The sequence below is a fragment of the Branchiostoma lanceolatum genome, chromosome 14, assembly GCF_035083965.1.
Source record: "Branchiostoma lanceolatum isolate klBraLanc5 chromosome 14, klBraLanc5.hap2, whole genome shotgun sequence".
In the NCBI taxonomy this organism is placed as follows: Eukaryota; Metazoa; Chordata; class Leptocardii; order Amphioxiformes; family Branchiostomatidae; genus Branchiostoma; species Branchiostoma lanceolatum.
In genome coordinates this window covers 7,862,628-7,876,569 of record NC_089735.1, presented here as the reverse complement: position 1 = coordinate 7,876,569, position 13,942 = coordinate 7,862,628, and the positions used below count along the sequence as shown (strand labels likewise).

Here is a 13,942-nt window from a genome sequence, read left to right as displayed (position 1 = left end):
GATTTACATACTAGATTGTACTAATTATGTATAGTAAGTGTTTATAATACGGCATTGTAAAGGTTTACATGATCATCATTTGGTGATGGTATGAGAACTCTAGTTTTATTTATGGACCTTCATTATCATCATCGTTCATCCAGATTTATTTATGGACCTTAGATGTGAAGAACAAACACAGTAATTGACAACACCACCATGATACACTGGCTGAGTGGTTGTATAGATTAGAATTCCTCTGTTATTGACAAGAGAACAGTGTTGTGGTTTGGGGGTTTTGGGGTCAGCCCTCAACATTTTCTTACTGAAGAGGTGTATTCAATGACAGGTGTGTTGACTTATGCCATCGTCCAAAGCTGCTAGTTTTCTTTCGAATTTTGTAGTGTTTTGTGATGACAGCTGTTTGTTTGTGTGTTGCTGTTTATCTGTTTGATGTTGTTTGGTACAAATGATTTTCTAGGGTTTTTGCTTATTTCCTTGTGTCTGCAGATAAGTTATGAAATGACAGGGGGCATCACAAGGATGAGTCCAATATTGTCCACCAACATAAATGTACTATGAGTTGTTAGTAAGATTTGGTAGGTGTAACGCAGATATCAACATACATGTACCAAGGAGGTTTTAATCTGATTAAAAGCTCCTTGCATGTATGTTCAAGTATTTCATAGGAACGTTCATTGATCTATCATCTATGCATGATGATATGTAATATGTAGTATTCAGTGTCACATCCAACGTTCTTAGTAACCAAATAAAGTCAACAAGTTATATACTTGAGTGTTACTGTAAGTCTATTCAAGTACAGTACTGGTACATTGATGCTCTGGTATTTTGGACCTGTACCTACATTAGTGAATTTTGCAGTATGGCACCAGTACTGGGTACTGTAAATGCATTTAAGTTCGCATGGATTTTATTTCGCGGTAGGGAGAAAATGGAGTATTCGCGGTGGTTTTAAAGGTGCCCTAAGCAATATTAAGGGCACTGAAAGTCACATATTCAAAATCAATCTTTTTCTGATTTCTATCCATAGTAGGTTTAGATAACACTATCCCATCGCATATCGACCATCATGGAGCAAAAATGCAATGTCGTTGTGTGGTGGGAACTCATTGAAAATCGGAGCACTTGGAGGCCAGCCATCATTTCAAATCTGAAGAAATAATCACGTGGTCATGGCTCAATGTGCTTGGGCATTGTGACGTCACGCGGCCGGAAGTTACCGAAAATTGTCGACAGAAAACGGTTACGGCTGGATTCTGGGCTGATTTTTGGGGGGACCCAATAAATAAAATACTCATTTTGTGGCTTGCTTCTGTGCTATTTTTAAACGCCCAAAGTATGAAATAATGATGCAGATGTGCTAATATAGGGAAGTAAATGTCAATTTCAACTTCATCAAACAGAATTGTTTTCCCCAGAATATTTCAAGTTTTACCCCCTGAAATCGCTTAGGGCACCTTTAATATTTCATGTTTGAGACAATAGTAGACAAGGGCGTAGGAGGGCAAAAAAGATTGCGGAGGTTTTAAGTTTGCGTCGAAGAGCTTACCGCGAAAACCGCGAACATAAAACCACCGCAAACATTTCTGCATTTACCGTACCTGTACGCATTCCTGCACTACACTGTTGGCCTGAGGTTTGACCAGGGCTGTCTGCAGCATTTAATTTCTTTCCATCCCACTCATTGTTTGGGAGCCAATGTGTTGAATTTTCCTTGTTAAATTCGCCATTTTAAGCTCACGAAGATACATTTTCATCAATTTCATGTCATAAAGTTAAGATTTTGGGGCGCACAAGGCAAATTTTTTTCCCGTCCCAACAACGGGTGGACGGGTCCTGGAGACAGCCCTGGGATTGACTGTCCAGTAGGTTTGTTGACACATGTGCGTTTGTTATTCGTTACATGTATCAAACCGTTAGAACGTGCAATCCTAACACTACAACTTTACTGTTGGCCAGAGGTTTGACTATCCAGTACTTGGTTTGTTGACACATGTGTGACAGGATGACCCAGTATCTGGTACAGGAACCCTGCTGGTTGCCTCCAGGATTAGAAGTGAGGATTAGGCTCTCTTTACATTATACTTTTGCCGTCAGCGCCACTGGCGTCAGCGCCACTGGCGACAGCGGGAACCCCGTGTAAAGACAATTCCCGTCGACGTAGTCCCGCTGTCAACAAATTTTCTCCCGTCAGCTTCGAAGCCGTCGCCCGTCAGCACAGCGGGAGTCCCCGTCAACTTCAAACTCCGTCTAAAGAGAATACGTCGGGCTCGCGTCAGCGGGAGTCAGGGTTTCGGCGATTAGCATAAAGCACGCGTTGATTAGCATACTGTAAGTCTACTTAGATCCCCGGTATATATATAGAGAGAGAGATTTGCGGGATCCGCGGCGACTTTTGTGCCGTGCATTCATTTCCCCGCGGATATATTTATCGTACTTGTGCCCCCCTCCCCACATTTACGAGTGATGAGCATGGAATATCTACACATAAACAAGGCTTTGCATTGTAGTTTAATACGGGCGGGGAGACGCCGTCTACCGTTGTACAATCATACAATTTTGTTTCTTGCTTTTGTTATGCTTACGCCCGATACTTTCTACAAGATGGCGAAATGCAAGCACCACAGGTGTCTGTCAGATTTCCGGGCGGCGTGTCTAGAGACGTCGCGACAGCGGCCTCCCGACAGCGGGAAATTTCGCCGCTGACGCGAAAAACGTAATGTAAACTGCGCCTTAGCTGTGTTGACACGATGGGGGTTGCAAGCTGTCTCGTTAGCAAGTAGGCTCTTATTTGATGTATGCACAGTGATACATGCCTGCAATGTATCCAGTTTTAAACTGTGGTACTGCCTTCATTACCTTCGCTAAGGTGGTTATGTTTTTTTGTGCGGTTTATTTGTGTGTGACTGTCTTTGTTGAAATTGTTCCCAGCAAAACGCAAGAATGTGGTGTTGCGGTGGCGCAGTGGCAGGGTGTTTGGCCCCAGAACCCAGAGGTACCGGGTTCGAATCCAGCGTTCCCTGATTTGTCCCGTTGACGTTGTGCCCTTGGGAAAGGGGCTTTACATGACTTTCCTCACTTCACTCAGGTGAAAATGAGTACCTAGCTTCGGTTAGGGATGCTCCTCAGATAGGACGTTAAATGGAGGTCCCGTGTTTGAGGAGAGCCACACCTTGAGCACGTAAAAGAACCCACCACATTTATCGAAAAGAAAAGTGGTCCTTCCCGGTGTGAGTGAATCATATAAATCTGTCTGGATATGCAACTTGTACTCTTCAGTACAAACCTGGTGTGTTGCACCTTGAGGCGGTTTACCAGGTATACAATGCAAACAAGAAGCAGTGGATGGATCTTTATGATATTTAGTAGGTAGGTAGGTGTAGGGAAAACCAAGAAAACGAAGGTCAAATTTGATAAGGGACCCCCTAGTGGCTTTCTCAGCAGAACTTCTGTTTCTCATATGTCATTTTCTGGACATGCCATGTTCATGATTTTTGAGTTGTAGTTAGCTCTTTGGACAGAGAGTTAGTAGTGTAGGTTTGGCTCCCCTTTTAAGGAAGTGCAGGGACTGATTTTTTATTGTTGTGTAAGCAACTTCTATTTTCTTCTCTTTCAAAAGTCTCTGAAGATGAAGGTTAAGGCCGTTGACCCCAAGTGTGACAGACTGACAAAAAGCGTCCAAAGAAGGAGAGCAGTTCCTTTCAGTTTGGTGAATAGGCTCGGAGAAGGGTTGAGGATGTCAACGCGTTCCCACATGTGTCGCCTATTTGTGTCAAACCCTGACTGTCTCTGAACTTCAAGTTCGCAAATATCTGATGGTTTCTCGCTTTACATAAACGGGTGTTTGTCGAGTTGGTCTAGTTCGTCTCTACAAGAGGACCGGTGCATGTACCGTTCATGTGTGAACAAAGGTAGGCAACACGCTTCATGTGCACCCCTTTTTAAACAGCTGTCTAGTTGTCACCAGAAAAATGTGTGCTGTTGTTTTAACCAGCATACATTTATGTTGTACAAGAGGGTCTGCAAGGGGGGATCCGGGTAACGCTTATCGGTAGATTTAGGACGGCGGGAAGTAAAGGAGGCCTGGCAAAACTTAGCACTAAATTCAGGAGGACGGGCAATGCTCCACGGTGATCGGACTTGTTACTGTGAAAGGTTCTGGGAATGTTGTATTCATGGGGTGTTTGGAACACTGACACACGTGGACGCTCCATTGTGACTTCTATGCCGCGCCGTCTAGTGACCGACTTTGCGATAGGTCTTAACCTCAACTATGATTTCAGGATAACAAATAATGTGCTCCCTGCTACAACTAATTTGTGGAACTACCTTCCGCAGGACGATATTATGAACACCATTGACTTACAGAACTTCAAGCATGGATGAGTGTAAGTCTATTCAGCTACAGTATTACAATATTGTTGCTCTGTGATTCCTGTAACCATAAATGATTTTGCTGTACCTAGCTGGCACAAAGCACTACTACTTGTAGATAGACATGAGAATTGATGTAATCTGGTGAAGTTCTGGGTGAGTCCCCTGTGTTGACAGGGCGTATGGCTGTGTTGTCTCCTCCCCTGGCAGGACCAGGAGTAGTTGATCCTGGGGTGACAGCCTCTAATCTCTACTGTCTGGATCATGTCAGGTACACATCACAGCATTAAGGGACTGTGCATCCATGTCTGGTTTGTTCCTTCTGACCCTTGTAGTGCATAGAGGCAGCTAGAACAGCAAGTTTCTTTCTTCATATTAATTCCCACGGTCTTGATAATGACCATTCTGGCATGTTGGGAAATTCCTGTAAAGTGCATTTCCTAAGGGCACAAACCCAGGACCACTTGATTCTGAGCCGAACATGCTGCTGTTGCGCCACACGACCCCACAAGTTTCCTCACTGTTTCAGTAGCAGGGTATCTTAGATTATAGGAAGGGGTTGCTAGCCCTTTCGAGGCACCTCCTCGGACACGGACCCCAATTGATGTCCCTTCCAAAAGATGGTGGCAGCCCCAATTGAGATGCCCTTCACCATGAAGCATTGCCTTCCCTGCTAAAAGCCAGGATCCCCCCCCCCCCCCCCCATGTAGTCCCTCATAGCTCTGCCCTGGAGTCCATTAATTTAAAGACCCTGTCCTAGCCACATGTTGTTTGTGTTGTTTAATGGAGAGTGTTTGCTGACAGTAGCAGGACTATATAACCTCCTGCTGGGCTGGAGTGTGTCTCATGTCAGAAACTGGGACAGCAAAAGATTTATGGACAGATAATGGACCTGTACAAGGGCTGTCTCCAGCTTTAAATTCTTTTCTGTCCCACTTATTGTTTTGGAGCCTGTGTTGTAAATTTTCGTCGTTAAAAAAGTTAGATCTGTCATTTTCAGCGTACGAAAATATATTTTCCTCAATTTCATGTCATGAAGTACAGATTTTTTGCGCGTCAGGGTGAAATTTTAATCTGTCCCAACAAGAAATTTAAGTTTCCCTCACAGGACAGAGGGACAGGTTCTGGAGACAGCCCTGTACCGGTCCTTACCTTGAAATATTGGGTGCCTGTGCACTTATTTTTGCCAATAGTATTTGGTGACTGATTGATTTGAAAGCCTGTACCTTCTAGTATCTAGATATAAAGTCCAATGACAGTGGTCACGTTCGTTTTGGGGATGTTTACAACAATGTATGCATGACTGATTTTGCTGCAGTAGACATTTTTTTTGCAACCAATAACAGAGGTCACCAAGAGATAGTGCCCTGAAGGTAAAAAAAACGGCAGTCATCAGTTCTTTTGGTCTTATCTGAGACAATGAAGAAGATAGTGGAGAGTGTCTGCAATGGGGGGGGGGGGGATCCTGGCAAGTAAGAGGGCTGGTGATGCTTAGTACTAAATTCAGGAGGCCTGGCAATGCCTAATGGTAAGTCAAATTGTTCATGTGAAAGGTTAGTTACAGACATGAAAAGTTTTTGACCTGTGTGTGTGTGTTTTTGGATTTTGTACTCAGCATAACTCAAGAACCTCTGGATGGATTGCGATGATATTTGGTTTGTGGGTGGGTCTCGAGAAGATGAAGGTCAGTGTGGATTTTGGGCACCCTGGAGTGTGACTTTGCTACTGCAGCAGAACTTCTGGTCTTTCTAACTTTGTCCTGGACGTCTTGATTGTTTGATGGCACATAGCTTACGATGTAAGGACGAAGTGGTGTAGGTTTGGGTCCCCTAGTAGTCTGTTGGGAATTGAATTGTTCCTTTTTGTTCTTGGGGTGTCTAGCAAAACTAGACTGTGAACCAGGGCTGTCTTCAACTTTAGATTTTATACATGATATGCAGGCCCTCGTTTTCGTTGTCTTCTCTCACACGTACATGTATATCACCATCATCATTGTCATCACAGCTGTGGCTTTTTAAGAGATTGACGACAAACTTTGTGGTCTGTATAAATTTGACAGTGTAGCAGAGATAGAAGGCCTTCTTTTTGTGTATAGGGCGGTGCCCATCTCCATTTCTATAGCCCTTGAGCCACACAGTACAAGCATGTACAGCAACGTGCTAGTCCACTGGTACATGTAGGCCACCTAAGTACAAAAATGTAAAGATATTTATCTTTGATACAGTGTTTCCTAAAAGAAAGGCATTATTATTTGGTTCAAGTGGATCTATATAAAGTCAAAGTCAAAGTTACCTGTCAGGATTTTGCCATATAAAGCTACAATTAAGATTGCACAACTAAGATTATAAGATCGCACTTTGATTCAAAGTTCAAGTATTGAAAAAGGGGGGAAGCGGTAGAGATTGTATCTAAAGTGCTGAACAGAAGGGAGGGATCTTCTTTCCTGTTTGGTAGCCCATTACTGCAGCATTAGCAGAGTTTGAATAGCCCTGGGCTAATTCTGGTGGCCCCATGCCACATGCCATGTTTACAGTAGGAGACCCTGTCTACATAATAGACTGTTAGCCTTGGAGGGACCCTGACATCCACGGGTGGAATGCAGTACCCTGAGGTAACTAGGAAAACACCTTATGGTTGTGGAATGTGGTGGGGAGGAGAATACTGTAACTCTTGTTTCTTTCACTGTAACTTTATTTTCACTGTTTTCATGCTCACCTCATCTGTACCCTGAACTTATCATCACTGTGAAAAACCTGGTAATCACCTATGATTCCTTCACACATTGGTTCTGTAAATCACTTGCTGCCACCGAGAAGTTAAAAGTTCAGTGAAAATGTCCATTTTCCTTACACCGTGAAATTTTCCTACCGTGAAGATAAAGTGAATTACAGTATTTCATTACGTAGCCAAAGAGTTAAAGAATCCCACCGAATATGGTACTACTGTGGTGAAAACTCAAGTGGACTTAATGTAGTTTTAATTGATTTTTAAACCGTAAACATCTAATTAGATCAATAGAGATCACTGCCAGAAATACAAATGCATACTGTAAATGCATTTCTTTCGCTTGGATTTAATTTTTCACAGTAGAAGTGGAAAGGATTCTGTAGCAGAAAACATCATATTCGCAGTGTCATTATTTTGCAGAAGAAAAATTAGGAAAAATAAAGCCACTGCAAAAATTCAAGATATACGGTAGCACATACGGTAGTGTAAGTACTACCTTGTTTGGCACTTTAGGTAATGATTAAGTCAGCCGTGTATTGTGAGTGTTGGAACTCATGCATTACAGCAATGTGTGGAACTCTGCCAGGTATGCCAAACAACTAACACAATGAACTCAAGGTTTGAACAGGTATGTCAAACTTACATGTGTATTAATGGCAAATTAAGTCTTGACTGTGAGTTACGTGATTAACTTGAACTGTTAAGAGAAGGTAATTAACTTTTGATAACTTACAATTTAAGGGCTACAGTACACATGGAGAGTTTATAAAAGAATGGCCAACAGCACAGTAGCTATGGAATAGTTGAGCGATAGTTTGTGTAGAGTGCGTAGTCCGGTGGCTAGTGACTCTGTTTCTAGACCAAGAGGTTGCGAGTTAGATTCTTGGCTGTCGTTGCCCAACTTGCACACTACTGGAAAGGGTTGCAGTCCTTAAATAGTATACTTGTAGGATGGGACGTTAAGCTGCAGTTCGCTGTTCATTGTACTTTTCAAAAAGAGAGTTGAAAAGAATATCTAGTAAAGTAGTATAATCTAGTTAAAAGGGGGCCCCAAGAGGAATACAATCTTTTTTTCTTGATCCTCAGCCAAGGCAGTAGACTTCTTAGGAAAGGATTTTGTTCAGCTGCTTCTCTTGAAACTTGTTACAGTTCTAATTCCTAAGAAAATGTTTGCGTGTTTGCTAACTGTTAACCTCTCTGTCCCACAAAAAAAAAATCAATATTAATGCCAAAGCCCCAACTTTCCTGTCAGATTTGTAGCGGTTATTTCACAATCAGGTGTGCCAAAAAAAAGGTGCACCAGGGTTAAAAATTCAACTTTTAGTTACTGTAAATGTATTCAAGTTTGTGCATGGTGATTTGATTTCATATTAGGGAAAAGGTAATGTTTGCAGTGTTTTTTAGTTTGCAGTTGAAACAAGGTAGACAGGCAGAAGAAAGAACAGGTATTTCATGGTAGTTTTAAGTTTGCAGTGATAAGGTGAAAATTACAAACGCTAAACCGCCGCAAACATGAATGCATTTACAGTAATCTTTAATTGTTGTTGGCAATTCAAAAGTACATGATTGTGGCATACTAATTACTATCCTAAGGATCTCCGAACAACAAGCTTTTACAACTTTGCTGCATGGGTTTTTACAAAGGGACCACTAAAGGGGTACGGACGCTACAACTGTAACATCACTTAAACAGTAGCAAACTGAGTTTATATTCAACATCTAAGAACAGAAAATGTTTTTTAAACCTTATCTCCTATAAATAGCATGTTCTACATTAGAAAACCAACTCAAGCAGTAGTATTAATATGCTAAGGGCCTTTTTTTTGTCATTTGTACCTCTGAGCTTGAGGCATGGACAGATCAGTGAATCTAACCTGTGTTTCTAACGCTGTGTTGTCAAAGATATCTTTCAGCTGGCAGGCCTGAGCTTGAGAACAGTCTGCCTGGTGTTTTGAAATTCTTGAACTCTCCGTCTGGAATGTCTGGGGCAAGTTGTCTGGACTGGCTGTACTCTCAGTTCCTGTTGTAGTTGTAAAATGTCATTTTAGTAGTACAAAAGTCATTGTATATCAGCTACTGTTCAAGTTCACCGAAGGTACACTGTTTTGTTTTTTTGTTATGGTCTGCAATTGCCTTCTTCTGGGAGGCATGATTCCAAATCGTAGCCAGCTTGCTATAATTCAACGTAAAGTGAATTTGGCTTTAATTCTGTATGTGGCGCATTATTTGATAGGGACATCGCTAATAGGGAATGGGGTGCCAATCTGCCACTCCAGTGTGCTAAAGGTTAAAATGTTAAGAATCAAACAATAGATAGATACATTCCAAAGGCAGAGTAAGAACTTTCTCGTTTTTGTTGTATCTAACAACGTATGTCAAGGATACATGGTAGTTCTTTACCCATTGCTGTCTGCTGGGCCAGGGATAAGGATACTGCAGTTTTGGTCTTTTCTGCAAGGAGGTGCTCATGTTGTGTGGAGTGCCCCTTGCTTCATGGACATCACATTCAAGAAAACTTGTCTTGCTGTTGTAGAAGCATAAATTTCTGTTGGTGATAAGTCATTAGCATTGTGATAACGGAGGTATTGTTTTGGGTCTTGGTTTGTGCCCGCAGTTGATTGAATATTGCACAGTGACAGGATCCAAAGTTGTATAGGCAAGAAAATGCACAGACAGCAGAAAATTCACAACGGTGAGTAAGAAAGATGAATTTCATTATGCATCTATGGTGCATTTGATCATACATTTTTTTGACAAAAGATAGATAACCTCTCTGTAATCCCCAAGCAGATATTGGTTGGACAATCTTAAAGTTTTCTTACTATCTGGCCTTTCTCACAATCTGTGTCATGGACCAAGAAGCCATGAGTTCAAATCCCGGCTGCTGTCCCTCACCTGACATGCACGCTACTGGAAAAGATTGCAGTCCTTAGGACAGGATATTAAACTGTGGTCCACTGTTCATTGTTCCTGTGGAAAAAAGCTAGGGAAATTTCCCCCGTAGAATGAACCTGTAAAAAACTGTACATATAGCGTCTGTCTTCTCTGTCACAACCAGTGGAAGAGAAGCTCTTCAATGAGCTAAACTGGATCAAGAATATTCTCCAAACAGAGGCACTAGCAGTGGCCAGGTGCTAGGAGTGGCCCCTTCCTCCCAGATATAGTTTGAGACCACTCCAAAATATCAAGGACTGTCAGAAATGCCGACGGTCCAGAAAACTTTACAATTGACCAACATCTGCTTGTAGATTAACCTCCCAGTCACCTCTATCATGAAGACCCAGATTCACACAAAGAACCGGTGTCAAAAGTTCCTCCCAACACCTCCCCATGATACGCACCGCTTCTTCCCTTTGTTTCACCTTAAATACCATCTGTAGATCTGACAGGTGAGTAACTAGGGGGCACAGAGAACAAAGAGCTGATTTTCCATTGCAGGGGCAGATTTTTGAGTATCAAAAAGGTCTCGTATTGGTGCCATCGCTTAACCTGCAAATTTCTTTGGTAGTACATACTGGTTGTTTAATTGGAAAGTTGGACTTAGTTTAACTGGGAAGTTAGACTTAGAGTGCTTTGTTTCACCTGAAAGACAATCTGTAAATCTGACAGGTGAGAGACCAGAGGGCGCCGAGAACAAAGGACTTAATTTTCCTTTCTATTGTTACTTTCGCCAAGAAGGTTTCAATACAGTACTTTGGTGCTGCTTGTATGTGGACAGCATAACTCTAGAAGCTGTGGATGGATCCTCAGGATATTTTGTAGGTGGGTTGGAGTCAGAAAAACAAAGGCCATGTTCGATTATGGGACTCCTAGCAGCTTTCTAGGGTACTGCAGCAGATCTTCTGGTTTTGGTATCTCATGTTCTGAACATGCTATTGTCATCATTTTTGAGTGGTAGATAGCTCTTGGGACAGAGACATGAGACTCTGAAAGTAAGTGGTGTAGGTTTTGGGCCCCTAGTGGCAATATATTTAGGAGGTCTAACTTTGTTTGTGCTGTAGCAAAGAGTGAAATAGTTGGTAAATACATACATATAGATACTTAAAGGTTAATCATAGAATGCCAAAATTTGTGTATTTCATAGTCGATCGGGCGTCAGAAGGATGGCGGCTGAGACAAAACGATTTACCGGTTTCGACCTTTTATTCAAAAAGTCTTCATCAGAATTCATGAAAAGTTTTGTATTTCATATGTTGTATATACAGGTGATGAGACCAACCTTTCAAAGCTACAAGTTTGATGGACTGACCAATCAACATCGCGACTACAACTGACCAACCAAAAGACCAATCCTCAACAGGTAACATTTCTTATAATGATAGTTTTTGATTTAGGCCTTGTGCACACCAACCTATTGCTATGGATGACATCCACATACACCTTGATTTTGTTTTGTTTACCTAAAGAATGTTAATGATATGATACGTGATAGGTGTTTTGTTGTTGTTGTTTCCTTTGTAATGCCTAGTGGCACATATGGAAGCAAGTTTCCTTCCTTGCTGTTTCTGTAGCAGGGTACATTTTTACAGGGATGGGTTTGCTAGCCCTTCCCCTTTAACGTGCTTGAAGCACCTCCTCCTACATGGGACCCTCATTTTACATCCCTTCCAAAAGACAGATTTAGCCCCAACGGAAATGCCCTTCCCAGAATTGAACCAGGGTCTCCCAGTTTGAAACTAATTAGAACCAGGAGCTCAACTGTGAGGCTGCTACCAGTTGAGCTATATGCAGTAATAGACTGATACTTAGCCCAGCCCACCCCTTCCAATCCAACACTTTGGCCAAAAAGAATTAAAAGGATAAACTATCACTAAGGCAACCCGCCCGACATAATGATGATCACTAATGAAGATCTGAATAAAATCAAACCAAATTGAGGTTGAAACAAGACAATGTCCTCAGCGACAATTGGACTGAAAACTTCAGCGACCTCCCGGGAACATTGGGTTGAATACTTCATGGACCAGTGTTTCATTAGAATCTGATGAGCACTCTTCCAATACCCCGTACTCTCCACTCACCGGAAAATTGTATGGATGATTGCCAACCCTGTAGAGATCCCTGCATCTGCATAGATAGTTACAGAGCTGGGTGAATATTCAGAAAACTTTTCATTATGTAACAGACGGTGGAGTTCATATTACAGGGCTTGAGATTTATTTTTAGGAATATGTGCTTTGGTGGGCCTAAACTAAAAATCTAGGTGCACACACACGCAGAAAGAATTTTGGGTGCGCGTCAACAAATCATATTTACAAACCCTAACTGCCTTCCTTAAGAACTTCAATCTGAATTTTTATAGATAACTTTTTAACTTTTTAAACAAAGGTTTTATTGCTTTTTCTGATACTGAACTTAAAATTTAGTTAAATGTCACGAATACTCTGTACACTAGTGTACTATAGTACCTTGACCCTACAGCCTACAGTAATATCCAGGTGCAGTGGTGCACCCACAATCAAAAATTAGGTGCACTGACAACTCCAATTTTGGGTGCACAGGCACCCAGTATTTTGAGCCCTGTATTAGTAAAACATGCTCAGTTATGGTAATGCATTTGAATAATTTTCTTCCCCTGTAACAAATTGATCAGTTTCCTACCAGTATATTTTGGCAATTTTAGTCATATTGAAGAACTCAATTACATTTCATACCTATAACGACAACTCTCATCATTCTGCTGGGTACTCTCAGATTTAGACTGCCATGTTCAGCCCCCCTCTCACTGGACCCGCTGCGCCCAATGGAATTGACAAAGCACTTGACGGATTTCATCGACAAAAACAAATCTTTTTAACCTTCGTGTGTTTTGTTGTCTTTTGGTCATCCTTGTACGTTTTGAATGATATTCCCATTATAAAGTCAAGGGTAACACATCCAGTTTATGTCGCAGTGACACCCCCAGCATGCCGCGGGTCCAGTAAAAGGGGGGCTTAGAAAAACGATCTTTTGAAGCCTTCTCAAGAATGTCTTGAAATACCTGTATATCTGTGTGCATACCTCGGGGATTGCTGATTCTGCACTAAATAGATCTCCTTAAAGACATGATAAAATCATGGATCTCTTTTTAGGAATATAAAAGCATAATGTGAAATGCACTAAATCTGTTTTGAATTTCATCACTTAGATGTCAGATCAGAAATTGTTATGTACCTTGCCTTCCATTGACCCCAAAAAAGGCTGGGGTCAGCAGGTTTCGTTTGGTAAACGGAAACACAGCATTTATTTTCCTAAGCCTTAAATCTTCTTACGTTAAAATGGAAACCACTTTGACGCCTCAACCATCCTCATTACTATGAGAAGCATGCTTGAAATGTGTTGATTGTTTCCGGTTTTACCTGTCCTTAGTGCTGAAATGGATGTGAGACTCAGACATGTTAAAGATTCAGAGGAGACACTGAAGTACGTGACAAGACTCTCAACATCCACTCTAAGGAATTCCAACAGTCTGTGCACTTTATGAGCCATAGAGATATTAAAGCTGGTTTACCCAGATAGTGGCAAGTGATAAAGCTAGATTACTCCCAATCTTCCAATAAATGTATATCAAGGAAAAGGGCAGAATGTCCTGGTACTTAACAAGCTGGATTCACGCCGACTCTAAATGGAAAACGGGTCAAATTCTGATCAGTTCAGAAATAAAACTTAAATCTTTTTGGGGATTGTCTAGAATCGTAAAATGATTTATCTCATGGTGTGAGGTGAATTCTGATTTTGATTGTGAAAATGCTTTTTTTTCATTTCTTATATGATCTGTTTTTTCTCTTGAAAATTTATTCAGAAATTCAAAAAACATGCAACTGAAAGAAAAGCATAATGATTGTGGAAAATATGGACA

At 41.5% G+C, this 13,942-nt stretch overlaps 1 protein-coding gene across 4 annotated transcripts in view; it reads left to right on the top strand.

Annotated features, from left to right (window-relative positions):
• LOC136448726 (uncharacterized) overlaps window positions 1-13,942 on the top strand; it is a 115,124-nt gene that overhangs the window by 6,122 nt on the left and 95,060 nt on the right. For all 4 annotated transcript variants that reach the window (XM_066448371.1, XM_066448370.1, XM_066448369.1 and 1 more), the window contains exon 2: window positions 11,310-11,404. The gene's annotated coding sequence lies outside the window, so the exon portion shown is untranslated. The remainder of the gene's footprint in view (window positions 1-11,309; window positions 11,405-13,942) is intronic.